At 38.8% G+C, this 15,057-nt stretch overlaps 2 pseudogenes; one reads left to right on the plus strand and one right to left on the minus strand.

Moving 5' to 3' along the window:
* Window positions 1-754: 754 nt before the first annotated feature.
* LOC112869609 (high affinity copper uptake protein 1 pseudogene) lies at window positions 755-1,320 on the minus strand (annotated as a pseudogene).
* Window positions 1,321-13,308: 11,988 nt separating this feature from the next.
* LOC147582596 (large ribosomal subunit protein P2 pseudogene) lies at window positions 13,309-14,767 on the plus strand (annotated as a pseudogene).
* Window positions 14,768-15,057: the final 290 nt, after the last annotated feature.

Consider the following 15,057-nt stretch of genomic DNA (forward strand, 5'->3'; position numbering starts at 1 on the left):
TTTCTTTTTTTAAGAATATCAATGGTTTTATTTTAAAATATCTATTCCTATTTTCTCAAATTGGTTGTCATCTCTTTTGTTGTTGTTGTTGGACAAGTTCATTCGAATCAAAATGTTAAGTAGGAACACAAGTTAATGAGTCAGCCCCCTAATAATGCACACTTCTGTGAGCTCCAGCCCTGTATTTAGTCTCAAACCACCTTTCTGCACACTGTAAAGATTTTGGTGCAACACATCACACCTAGGGAAAGGCACAATGTATCTCACGCTTATCAAATCCAAAGGCGGGAAGTCACTCTCAAATGTTAAGTTTGGGTTCTGGGTTTATTTGGGTAAGAATTTCCCTCAGCTCCCATCAATCCTAGCTGAAGTGAATCTCTTTCCATCACCAACCCAGGAGAAACCCACCAAATTCATATATTATCTGTTAACAAAATAAAAACAGAAGACTAAAAAATGAAGTAGGTTATCAAGTCCTTGAATAGAAAGCTACTTGGCTTGGACAAGAACATATAACTTGGATCTAAGATGATGATGAGGGAGGAGAGATTCTGAGGGAATCTTGTCTAAGTCTCAGGTCATTAGAAAAAAAAAAAAACAGGAAGGTTATCACCGTAGCTCAGAGACCAAAAGCTCTCGCGTGTGTGTGTAAGGAAATAAGTAGCAAGAAGGGAAGATTGGAGTAGGAATCCTGTCTTTCAGTCTTGAACTACTTCCCACTGCAATCAATAAGTCTGCACCATGGAGTTTAACATTAATGGCAATGCTCTATGATGTCCACCACCATTGCCTTCTTCCAGCTGAAGAGAAGTTATCCTGTGCCGGCCCCTGCTGCTACTGCAATGCAGAGGTATCCATTATAGGTCATGAAGATAAGCATGAGGAAATAGCTGATGACCACGTGGATGGCATGCAGCACTGTTTGCAGGAGACAAGGAAAGCTCAGCATCTGCTGCCCAACAGTCTGTGTGTCCCCATAAGGATGTCTCCTTTTGGTCCTGGTACAGGCATGGAATTGTAGCAGATGCTGACTTGTGACTTATGCAGCAGGCTTTCTCAGGCTATCTTGAGTCTTTCATAGAACATTGCTAGTAAAAACACTGCCAAGAAAGCTCCTGCCATTTCTCAAGCTGTATTGACCACCAACCAGAAAACAGTAGTTCCACATTCTTAAAGCCAAAGTAGAAGGTCATAGGCATCATCATGTTGCCTATTCCCCCACCATGAGAGTAGTGTGCTGAAGTGGTCAGGTGGTGGTGGTGAGAAGGCACTGTTGTACTGTTGTTCAGCCATATGGCTTGTCCCCTTGTGGTGGGAATGGTCCACGTTTCCAGGAAAAGTTGAGGGTCAGCAGAAGATTCTTCTAGATCCAGTCCTGCCACCAGCACCTCCCTCTTAGAACTTTAATGCATCACCACACCTATCAAGCTTCTTTCAGCAAGCAGACAGAAACACACATGGGATCTAACTTTTTTTATTTGATTTTTTGTTTTGTTTTTAATTTCTTAAGTTTTTTTATTTTATTAATTTTTTTCCTCTTCCAAACTGGCAAAATAAAGGAATTCACCCCAAGGAAAGAATAGGAAGAAGTGACAGAGACTTAATCAACACAGATAAGTAAGATGTCTGAACTAGAATTTAGAACCAATATAATGAGACTACTGGCTAGGGTTAAAAAAGCATAGAAGACACCAGAGAATCCCATTGTGCAAGATAAAAGGAATACAATCTAGTTAGGCCAAAATTAAACATGCTATAACTAAGAAGCAATCCTGAATGGATGCCACAATAGGTAGGATGAACAAAGCAGAGTGGTGAATCAGCAACTATAGAAGATAAAATTATGGAGAATAATGAAGCAGAAAAAAAGAAGGAAACAAAGGCAAAAGAACATGATACAAGACCTAGAGAACAATCTGACTTATTAAAAAGGATTCACATCCAAATCCTAGGAGTCCCAGAAGATGAAGAGAGAGAAAAGGGGGCAGAAGGTTGATGTGAGCAAATCATACCAGAAAACTTTCCTAATCTGGGGAAGGACACAGACATCGAAATCCAAAAGCCACAGAGAACTCCAAATAGATTCAACAAAAACCAAACATCACCATGGCATATGATAGTCAAACTCACAAAATACACAGGCAAGGAAATTATGAAAGCAGGAAGGGAAAAACATCCTTAACCTACAAGGGAAGACAGATCAGCATCAGACCTATCCACAGAAACTTGGCAGTCCAGAAAGTGGTGGTAGGATATATTCAGAAAAATATGCAGCCAAGAATTCTTTATCCAGCAAGGGTGTCATTCAAAATAGAGGGGAGGGGTAAAGATTTTCCCAGACAAACAAGAACTTAAGGGGTTCGTGACCACTAAACAGGTCCTGTAAGAAATTTTAAGCGGCATTCTTTGAGTGGACAAAAGACAAAACAAAACAAACAAACAAAAAAACCCAAAAGCAACAAACACTACAAAGGACCAGGGAACATCACAAGAAATACCAACTCCACAGGCAACACACTGGAACCAAATTCATATCTTTCAGTACTCACTCTAAATGTAAATGGACTAAGTGATCCAATCAAAAAACATAGGGCTCAGAATGGATAAGAAAACAAGCCCCATATAAATGCTGCTTACAAAAGACACATTTTAGACCTAAAGAAACCTGTAGATTTAAAGTAAAGGGATGGAACATGTTAATGGTCTTCGAGAGAAATCTGGAGTAGCCATACTTATATCAGACAAAATAATTTTAAAATAAAGACTGTAACAAGAAATGAAGAAGGGCATTGTATCATAATTAAGGGGTCTATCCACCTTAATTATGAATATCTAACAATTATAAATATTTATGCACAAATGTGGAAAACACCCAAATATATAAATCAATTAATCATAGATATAAAGAAACTCTTTGATAATAATACCATAAGAGAAGGGGACATCAACATCCCCCTTACAACAACGGACATATCAATAAGCAGAAAATCAACAAGGAAACAACGGCTTTGAATGACACACTGGACCAGAAGGATTTAACAGATATATTTAGAACATTTCATCCTAAAGCAGCAGAATATACATATTTCTTGACTGCACATGGAACATTCTCCAGAGTAGATCACATACTGGGTCACAAATCAGCCTTCAACAAGTATAAAAAGATTGAGATCATATCTTGCATATTTTCAGACTACTATAAAACTCAAAATCAACCACAAGAAAAAATTTGTAAAGAACATGAATACTTGGAGATTGAAGAACATCTTACTAAAGAATGAATGGGTTAACCAAGAAATTAAAAAGGAAAATTAAAAAGTACATGGAAGCCAATGAAAATGAAAACACGAAAGCCCAAAACCTCTGGGATGCAGCAAAGGTGGTCAAAAGAGGGAAGTACATAGCAATCCAAGTCTTCCTAAAGAAAGATAGGTCTCAAATACACAACCTAATCTTACACCTAAAAGAGCTGGAAAAAGAACAGCAAAGAAAGCACAAAACCAGCAGAAGATAGGAAATAATAAAGACCAGAGCAGAAATCAATGATAGTGAAATTTTAAAAAAGTAAAACAGATCAATGAAATCAGTTTTTTTGTCAAAGAACAAAATTGATAAACCCCTAGTCAGATTGATCAAAAAGAAAAAGGAAAGGACCCAAATAAATAAAATCAAGAATGAAAGAGGAGAGATCACAACCAACACTGCAGAAATAGAAACAATAGTAAGAGAATATTATTAGCAATTATATGCCAATAAATTGGGCAATCTGGAAGAAATGGACAAATTCCTAGACACTCACACAATGCCAAGACTCAAACAGAAAGAAACAGAAAATGTGAACAGGCCCATAACCAGCAAAGAAACTAAATCAGTTATCAAAAATCTCCCAACAAATAAGAGTTCTGGGATAGACAGCTTCTTCCAAAAAATAGAAATAGAAGGAAAACTTCCAAACTTATTCTATAAAGTCAGCATTACCTTGATTCCAAAACCATGCAAAGACCCCACTAAAAAGGAAAATTAGAGGCCAATATCTCTGATGAAGCTAAGTGCAAAAATTCTCAACAAGATATTAGCAAATTGAATTCAACAGTACATTAAAACAATTATTCACCATGATCAAGTGAGATTAATTCCTGGGATGTAGGGCTGGTTCACTATTCACAAATCAATCAATGTAATTGATAATTGATAACAAAAGAAAGGATAAGAACCATATAAAGTATTTGACAAAATACAGCATCCTTTCTTGATAAAAACCCTCAAGAAAGTAGGGATATACCTCAACATCATAAAAGCCATGTATGAAAGGCCTGAAGCTAATATCACCCTCAATGGGGAAAAACCAAGAGCTTTCCCCTAAGTTCACAAACACGACAGAGAAGTCCACTCTCACCACTGTCCTAGCCTCAGCAATCAGACAACAAAAAGAAATAAAAGGCATACAAACTGACAAAGAAAAAGTCAAACTTTCACTCTTTGCAGATGTCATGATATTCTACGTGGCAAAACCAAAAGACTCTGCCAAAAAACTGCTTAGAACTGATACATGAATTCATCAAAGTTTCAGGATATAAAAGCAACGTATTGAAATAGGTTGCATTTCTATACACCAATAATGAAGCAGCAGAGAGAGAAATCAAGGAATCTATCCGTTTTACAATTGCACCATAACCATAAGTAACCTAGGGGGGAAAAATAACCAAAGAAGTAAAAGATCTGTATGCTGAGAACTATAGAAAGCTTATGAAAGAAATTGAAGAAGACACAATGAAATGGAAAAACATCCCACGTTCATGAGTTGGGAGAACAATGTTAAAATGTCTCTATTACTCAAAGTAATCTACACATTCAGTGCAATCCCTATCAAAATAACACCAACATTCTTCACAGAGCTAGCAAAAACAATTATAAAACCTTTATGGAACCAGAAAAGACCCTAAAAAGCCAAAGCAATCCTGAAAAAGAAAACCAAAGCTGGAGGCGTCACAATTCAGACTCCATGGTGTACTACAAAGCTGTAATCATCAAGACAGTATGGTATTGGCACAAAAACAGATACATAGATCAATGGAACAGAATAGAGAACCCAGAAGTGGACCCAAAGTGTATGGCCAACTAATCTTTGACAAAACAGGAAAGAGTATCCAATGGAAAAAAGTCTCTCCAGCAAATGGTGCTGGGAAAACTGGACAGTGGCATGCAGAAAAATGAAATGGGATGACTTCTTATACCAGGCACAGAAATAAATTCAAAATGGATGAAAGACCTAAATGTGAGAGCAGGAAACCATCAAAATCCTAGAGGAGAAAGAGGCAGCAACCTCTTTGACTTCAGTCACAGAAACATCTTACTAGACATGTCTCCAGAGGCAAGTGAAATAAAAACAAAAATGAGGGGTGCCTGGGTGACTCAGTCAGTTTAAACATCCGACTCTTGATTTTGGCTCAGGTCATGATCTTATGGTTTGTGAGTTCAAGCCCCGCATCAAGCTCTGTGCTGGCAGCATGAAGCTTGCTTGGTATTCTCTGTCCCCCCCCCCCCCACCCTCTGCCCTTACACTGCTCATTCTTTCTCTCTCCCTCTCTCTCAAAATAAATAAACATTTTTAAACCCAAATATTAAAAAAAAAACAAAAATGAACTATTGAGACTTCACCAAATTAAAAAAGCTTCTGCACAATGAAGGAAACAATCAGCAAAACTAGAAGACAACCAACAGAATGGGAAAAGATATTTTCAAATAACAAACATATCAAATAAAGGGGTAGTATCCAAAATCTATAAAGAATTTATCAAACTCAACACCCAAAAAACAAATAACCCAGTGAAGAAATGAGCAGAAGACATGAATAGACACTTTTCCAAAGAAGATATCCAGACGGCTAACACACATGAAAAGATTACCAAAATCATTCATCGTCAGGAAAATACAAATCAATACCACAATGAGATACAACATCACACCTGTCACAATGGCTGAAGTTAACAAGTCAGGAAACAACTGATGTTGACAAAAAGGTGCCAAGAAATGGAAACCCTTTTGCAGTGTTGGTGGGAATGCAAACTGGTGAGGCTACTCTAGAAAATAGTATGGAGGTTTCTCAAAAAATTAAAAATAGAACTACCCTACGACCCAGCAATTTTACTACTAGGTATTTATCCAAAGGATCCAAATATACTGATTCAAAGGGGCACATGCACCCCAATGTTTATAGCAGCACTTTTGACAATAGCCAAAGTATGGAAAGAGCCCAAATGTCCATCGACTGATGAATGGATAAAGATATGGTATATATCTGTGGTATATATACAATGGAATATTACTCAGCGATCAAAAAGAATGAAATATTGCCATTTGCAACAACATGGATGGAACTAGAGTGTATTATGCTAAGCAAAATAAGTCAGTCAGAGAAAGACAAATATCATATGATTTCACTCATATGTGGAATTTAAGAAACACAACAGATGAATATAGGGGAAGGGAAGGAAAAATAAGATAAAAACAGAGGAAGGCAAACCATAAGAGATTCTTAAATACAGAAAACAAATTGAGGGTTGCTGGAGCGGAGGTAGTGGGGGGGTGGGCTAAATAGGTGACGGGCATTAAAGAGGGCACTTGTTAGGATAAGCACTGGGTGTTATATGTAAACAATTGAAAAGAGACAGATCCTACAGGTGTGGTGACGAAAAGAATTACAAAGCAGGGGGCTAAGACTCTCCAGGAGCCAAAGCACTGGTCTCCTGTCTCAAGCCTCTTTTATTTCTGCAATGTGATAACAGAAAGAACATACAATATAGCATTTGACATCTTGACAGGTCATGCACCTGCAGTGTATTCCACACTGGGTCATGAGTGCATTTGGCGCCAGATAAAACATTCTTATCCCAGGCCTGGCACCGGTATGATGTCCTTCTGGAGAGAACATGCAGTCCCAGTGACCTTCCGCCAGGGAATAGAATGGCTTTCAGTTCCTTGCTACCCCATCCCTTTCCTTCAGGATATTCTTACAGTGCCTCTGGCTTCTTGTTCTCCAACAAGTGGTGAATCACTGGGTTCTTCTCCTGAAACCAATACTAGATTGTATGTTAACTAACTTGAATTTTAATTAATTAATTAATCATAAACATGTTCGCATATACCACACAAAGCAAGAAATATAGAGACACTGGGCCATAATCAATTTTCATTAATAATAAGTAATGAGTAGTCTGTCTCCTCCTGGAGCTCCATCTTCCCTGAACTATAATCCTATCTGCTCTCTTCCATATTTTCACATTCCTTGGGGTCACACTCTAGAGATAGTACAAGACAGGAAAAGAGAACAATACTGAATACTCCTCTATACTTCTGTTTGTGCCTGTAATGCCTCAGCCTGTGCTAGGCAATAGTCAGCCCAATTTGTACAATTGTACAATATTGTACAAATATTAGATTATTTGTACAATAAAGGGGCAGTCTGGGAGTGACCATTGTTCCTACTCAACATTCTCTTCTCAAATCTAAGGTGACTCCAAAGGTAAACAATTAAACAACTGGACATGTGAGAAATGGAAGTAGAGGGAAAAACATCTTTCTGTTATATTGGGGGGGTTTTTGTTCAAAAATCTTCATTTTATTTTTTAAGTTTATTTATTTGTTTATTTGTGTAAGTAATTTCTATACCCAATGTGGAGTTTGAACTCATGACCTGAGATCAAGAGCTGCATGCTCTTCCAACTAAGCCACCCAGACACCTCAAAATCTCCATTTTAAAGGGGAGGAAATTTAGGCCAAAGAGAAGAAAGACTGCATACAAGGTCTAGTTCAATGTACTGAGACCTCTGATTCTGGCTAAGTGATCACCAGCACCGGGCTAGCCCATCTATCATAAGCAATTAGAAAAGTGATGAAATATATGGAACACATGTTTTCAGAAACTGGAAAACAGGCAGAAAAGACTGTGATCCCTGAGTGTAGAGAAATAAAGAAGGTGAATTGCTGTGATGGTTAAAATAGGCCCACAGACTCCCTAATGATCTCCTCAAGAGGCAGAGCCTAACTCCCCTACTTTTGCTGTGAGCTGGACTTAGTGATTTGCATCTAGCAAATAGAAAAAAGCACACGATAGCGTGCAACTTTGGAGAATAGGTCATAAAAGGCACAGGAGTTTTCTCCTTGCTATCTTTCTTGGACCACTAACCCTGGTGGATGCCTGGCACCAAAATTGTGAGGACATTCATGCAGATTTATGCAGAAGACCATGAGGAACTGAGGACTCCTGTTTTCAACCAGCACTAATGTACTGGACAAGTGAGTAACACTCACTTTGGAAGCAGATCCTCTAGCACCTGTCAAGACTTCAGATGATGACTTGACCACATCATGAGAGACCCTGAGCCAGAGCCACACAGCTAATCTCTGGGATTCCTGTCCCATAAAAACTGGGAGACCATAAATGTTTATTAAGTTGATACATTCTGAGGTAGATTATTAAGTAGCATTACATAATTAATATAAGTTTTAGTACCTGTAAGTGGAACGTTATGACAAAAATCAGGCAGTAGAAGAAAGCTAGGTTTTGAGAAAGGTGTTAGTGAAAGCTTAAAATGGCATGACTATTCATTAATACTGTGAGTTGAGGACTGACAGGATAGAATAATCTTACTACACATTAGAGGAAAGGATATCTTTGCTATGCAGTCAAAAGTTTAGCAATTCTGCTACCTAATGTGTAAAGTTCAAAATGAGATGAAATATTGAGTGATCTAGCTAAGATTTCCAGAAAGTGTTGGGAGTGTCGCCTAGCTTATCTTTGCTGCTTATACTAAAATACAGAAAGAAGAAAGATAGTTGGAAAGACTATTAAACAAAAGGGACAGGACTTGATGCCTTGGGAAATTCCCAGGCTCTCCGGAGAATATACAATGCTAAAATTAAAAAACAGATTCTAGGGGCGCCTGGGTGGCGCAGTCGGTTGAGCGTCCGACTTCAGCCAGGTCACGATCTCGCGGTCCGTGAGTTGGAGCCCCACGTCGGGCTCTGGGCTGATGGCTCGGAGCCTGGAGCCCGTTTCCGATTCTGTGTCTCCCTCTCTCTCTGCCCCTCCCCCATTCATGCTCTGTCTCTCTCTGTCCCAAAAATAAATAAACGTTGAAAAAAAAAATTTTTAAAAAACAGATTCTAGGGCACCTGTCTGGCTCAGTCAGTAAAGTATGTGAATCTTGACCTCAGGGTCATTGATTTTGAGCCCCACATTGGGCATCATAGAGCCTACAAGAATGAATAGATAGATAGATAGATAGATAGATAGATAGATAGATAGATACATAGATACATAGATAGATAGATTGATTCTAGGCATCTCTCTTCTAAGAACCACTGCATTTGTCAGGCCCTTGCATGGACAAGGTTCCTTAGAGCTCCACCTAGTTCCCATGATAACATCTCACAGCAGAACTCCAAGTCAGCAATGGCTAAACCCTAGGTGGTTGTAGCTCCTGCATTAATGTCTAAGCTGTCTGTGAATGACTCATTGTGTTGTTCTTCTACAGATGGTTGTGGGGATCACCTCACTCTCAGAATATGTTCAGGATTTTTTAAATCATCTTACAAAGCAGTCTGGCATTTTTTAAAGTTTTTATATGAATTTTGGTTAGTTAACATACAGTGTTATGTTAGTTTCAGGTACAGTATAGTGGTTCAACAATTTCATACATCAATCTGTGTTCATCATGACAAATGCGCTCCTTAATCTCCATCACCTATTTAACTGTCTCCCCCACCCATCTCCCCTCTGCTAAACATAAGTTTTTTCCCTATAGTTAAGGGTCTCTTTCTTGCACGCTCTCTCTCTCTCTCTCTCTCTCCCTTTGCTCATTTTTTCCCTTAAATTCCACATATGACTGAAACTATATGGTATTTGCCTTTCTCTGACTGACTTATTTTGCTTAACATTATACTCTCTAGCTCCACCCATGTCATTACAAATGGCAAGATTTCATTCTTTCTATGGCTGCATAATATCCCACTGGCTATATATCCTACATCTTTTTTTTCAAACTTACATTGTGTCCATTTACTTTTTATTTTTAAAAACATTTTTGAGTACCACACAGTTCCATCAATTCTAATACCATTGATTTTATTGATTTTTAAAAACATTTTTGAGTATAGCTGACACACAATATTACATTAGTTTAAGTTTTACAACAAAGTGATTCACTTTGTTTGGATCAGTGTAGCTGCCACCTGTCACCATAAAACATACAACACTATTACAATACCATTGATTTTATTCCCCATACTGTGACATTGTGGCCATTTTAGCATACAACATTCCTGGGTCTACAGTAAATATAATCTTCCAGATTATAACTATAATTAGATTCAAAGTCTTATATTTGTTGCAAAAGAGGTGTTACACACAGCTAGAACAAACAATTCTCCAAATTACATGCAACCAGAAAAGACCCCGAATGGCCAAAGAAATCCTGAAAAAGAAAACCAAAGCTGGAGGAATCACAATTCTGGACTTCAAGCTGTATTACAAAGTCGTAATCATCAAGACAGTATGGTACTGGCACAAAAACAGACATATGTTTCAGTGGAACAGAATAGAGAACCCAGAAATGCTGAAGTGTATGGCCAACTAATCTTAGGCAAAGCAGGAAAGAGTATCCAGTGGGAAAAAAAAAAAAAAAACAGTCTCTTTAGCAAATGGTGCTGGGAAAACTAGACAGCAATATACAGAAGAATGCAACTGAATCACTTTCTTACACCATACACAAAATAAATTCAAAATGGATGAAAGACCTAAATGTGAGACCAGGAAACCATCAAAATCCTAGAGGAGAAAGAGGCAGCAACCTGTTTGACTTCAGCCACAGCAACTTCTTATTAGACATCTCTTCAGAGGCAAGGGAAACAAAAGCAAAAATGAACTATTGGGACTTCATCAAGATAAAAAGCTTCTGGGGGGCACCTGGGTGGTTCAGTCAGTTAAGTGTCCGACTTCGGCTCAGGTCATGATCTCGCAGTTTATGAGTTCGAGCCCTGCATTGACCTCTGTGCTAACAGCTCAGAGCCTGGAGCCTGATTCAGATTCTACATCTCCCTCTTTCTGCCCCTCCCCCCTCTCAAAAATAAATAAACTTAAAAAATTATTTAAAAAAGATAAAAAGCTTCAGCACAGCAAAGGAAACAATCAACAAAACTAAAAGGCAACAGAATGGAATGGGAGAAGATATTTGCAAATGACATATCAGATAAGGGGTTAGTATTCAAACTCTATAAAGAACTTCTCAGAGGCACCTGGGTGGCTCAGTCTGTTAAGCATCCAAGTCTTGATTTTGGCTCAGATCATGATCTCACAATTCGTGAGACTGAGTCCTGCATCAAACTCTGTGCTATCTGCACAGAGCCCGCTTGGGATTCTTTGTCTCCCTCTCTCTCTGCCTCTCTCTCTCTCTCTCAAAATAAATAAACCTTAAAAAAAAGAAAGAAATTCTCAAACTCAACAACCAAAAAATAAGTAATCCAGTGAAGAAATGGGCAGAAGACATGAATAGACACTTCCAAAGAGGATGTCCAGATGGCTAACAGACACATGAAAAGGTGTTCAACATCACTCATCATCAGAGAAATACAAATCAAAATCACAATGATATACCCCCCACACCTGTAAGAATGGCTAAAATTAACAACAAGGAAACAACAGAAGTTGGCAAGGATGCAGAGAAAGGGGAACCCTCTTACACTGTTGGTCAGAATGAAAACTGGTGCAGCCACTTCGGAGAACATTATGGAGTTTCCTCAAAAAGCAGAAAATAGGACTACCCTATGGCCCAGAGATTGCACTACTAGGTATTTACCCAAAGGATACAAAAATACTGATTCAAGGTGCACATGCATCCCGATGTTTATAGCAGCACTATCAACAATAGCCAAACTATGGAAAGAGCCCAAGTGTCCATCAACTGATTAATGGATAACAAAGATGTTTTATATATATATATATATATATATATATATATATATATATATATATATATCAGACTACTGTGTGTGTGTCTGACACAGACTACTGCGTATATATAGATACACACACACACACACACACACACACACACACACACACTGGAATTTTATTCAGCCATCAAAAAGAGTGAAATCTTGCCATTTGCAACAACATGGATGCAGCTATAATGTATTATCAAGTGAAATAAATCAGTCAGAGAAAGACAAGTACTGTATGATTTCAGTCATATGTGGAATTTAAGAAACAAAACAGATGAACATATGGGAGGGGGGAGTAAAAAGAGAGGGAAACAAACCTTAATAAGAGACTGTTAATGACAGAGAACAAACTGAGGATGGAGGTAGGGTGGGGGATGGGTTAGATGGGTGATGGGTATTAAAGAGGGCACTTTTTTTTTTTTCAATATATGAAGTTTATTGTATTGAATTGGTTTCCATACAACACCCAGTGCTAAGGAGGGCACTTTTTGTGATGAGTACTGGGTGTTGTATGTAAGTGATGAATCAATGAATTCTACTCCTAAAACCAATATTGCACTGTATGTTAACTAACTAGAATTTAAACAAAAATTTGAAAAGAAAAAGAAATGAATAGTGGCTGGAAATGGAAATGATGTTCTGATCTAAATAATTCTTTTTTTAAGTTTATTTATTTTGAGGGGGGGGGGAAAGAGGCAGAAAGAGAGAGAGAGAGAGAGAGCAAGAATCCCAAGCAGGCTCCTCACTTTCAGTGCAGAGCCTGACACAGGGCTCTAATTCACGAACCATGAGATCATGACCTGAGCCAAAATCAAGGGTTGCACACTTAACCAACTGAGCCGCCCAGGTGCTCCTGATCTAAATAATTCTAAATATATCTGATCTAAATAATTTAAATTAATTTTTTAATGTTTGTTTATTGTTGAGAGAGAGAGAAAGAGAGCACGAGTCGGGGAGGGACAGAGAGAGAGGGAGACACAGAATCTGAAGCAGGCTCCAGGCTCCAAGCTGTCAGCACATAGCTGGGGCCTGGAACCCATCAATCGTGAAATCATGACCTGACCCAAAGTTGGACATTTAACTGACTGATCCACCCAGGTGCCCCTGACCTAAATAATTTAAAATACATATTCTTTAGACACCAAAGTTTGACAATTCACTTTTTAATTTGCATTATCCATACAAACAACCAGACTATCCTTGAATAATCTAAATACCCAGAGCCACACATTAATATTTCTCCATTTCATTTACATCCTAACAAACAACCCCCCTCCTGGCACAAGTTTCTCCAATGAATTTCCCCCAATGAGGAATGGGGAGCAACTGCTTAATGGGTACCAAGTTTCCTTTTGGGGTGATAGAAATGTTTTGGAACAAGATATAGGTAATGGTGGCACAACACTGTTAATGTACTAAATGCCCTGGTTTGGTCACTGTTAGTATTGGGTCTGCCTGGGTGGCTTAATCAGTTAAGTGTCCAACTCTTGGCTCTGGCTCAAGTCATGATCTCAGGGTTTGTGAATTCAAATCCCCTGGCAGGCTCTACACTGACAGCACGGAGCCTGCTTGGGATTCTCTTTCTCCCTCTCTACCCCTCCCCTCTCTCTCTCAAAATAAATAAATAAACATTTAAAAATAAATAAAATAAAATAAAATAAAATAAAATAAAATAAAATAAAATAAAATAGTGGTTAGTGTTATGTGAACCTCACTTTAACAAAAAAGAAAGACATCAATCAAGAGTATAAAACAGAAAGTGACACCTCAAATCCAGTGATTAAGACAGGGACTCACTAACTCCACTATTAAGTGGTTTTACCTCTAATCCACTCCCAAGCCTGCATACCTACGTCTGACAGTGACAAGCTCAGGAAGTCCTGACCCACAACCTCCTCTACAACCTGTACAGAAAGTCAAGCCAGAAACTCCACAGCAATCAGTTCAAACAATTCAGGGTTTGGTCAATGACTGAAGCTTCCCTCACTTTTGCTCTCATTTCCATCTCAGGACCAAGCAGAGGAAGCCAAATCTGTGCCCCTGACCAGTCACATAGGATGCCACCTCCAGTGTCCCCATATCAACACTCTCCAGTTAGAGCACACCTGAATCCTTCCCACTCTTCTACCAAAAGCAAGTAGGTGATCCCCTTGGTCTAACAAGCTGTGAATGAGTAGCCTGTTTGTTCTCAATTGGGGTGTCTTTATTTCCACACAGCTATCAGGCCTTTATCTGGGATTCCCAAATTCAAATGACCTTCAGTGATAAACACATCTAAATTCACACACTTCAGTATACACACACACACACACACACACACACACACACTTCTGAAAAATGTTATGTCCAACAATGAGTAAACTTCTTGTGTACAAATGACTTAATCCATTCACATATATTCTTTACTGATATTTAAACATAACATAGAGTCACGCATGAGGCTCCTCTAAAACTGAGACCTGCTGGCCACACTTGCAGGCAAAGCATCCCAGTGCCAAGGACATCAGGAAGATTCTGGATGTCACAGGCATAGAGATGGATGATAACTGGCTCAACAAGGTCATCAGTGAGCTGAAAGAAAAAGTATTTACCCAGGGTATCGGCAAGATTGCCAACATGCCTGCTACTGGGGCTGTGGCTGTCTCTGCTGATCCAGGATCTGCAGCTCCTGCTACTCGTTTCACCCTAGCCCATAGCAAATGAGAAGAAAGATGAGAAGGAGTCAGAAGAGTCAGACTACGACATGTGATTTGGCATGTTCAATTAGAGTCCCACTCTTCTCCAAAGAAAACTCTTTTTACATAAAACAAAAAATAAAAGCTACATGTACACAAACACAACCTAGAATAAAATTTCAAAATAAGCAAAATGAAGAGCTGGTTGAAACCCACCAAGGCACTGTGAGGGGTGCCTGGGTGGCTCAGTCAGTTAAGCATCACAATCTCAGGATTCATGAGTTCGAGCCCTGCAATGGGCTCTGCACTGACAGTACAAAGCCTGCTTGGGATCCTCTTTCTCTCCCTCTCTCTCAGGCCCTCCCTGTTCTCTCTCTCTCTC

The sequence above is a fragment of the Puma concolor genome, chromosome A3, assembly GCF_028749965.1.
Source record: "Puma concolor isolate L17-30 chromosome A3, mPumCon1.1.hap2, whole genome shotgun sequence".
NCBI lineage: Eukaryota > Metazoa > Chordata > Mammalia > Carnivora > Felidae > Puma > Puma concolor.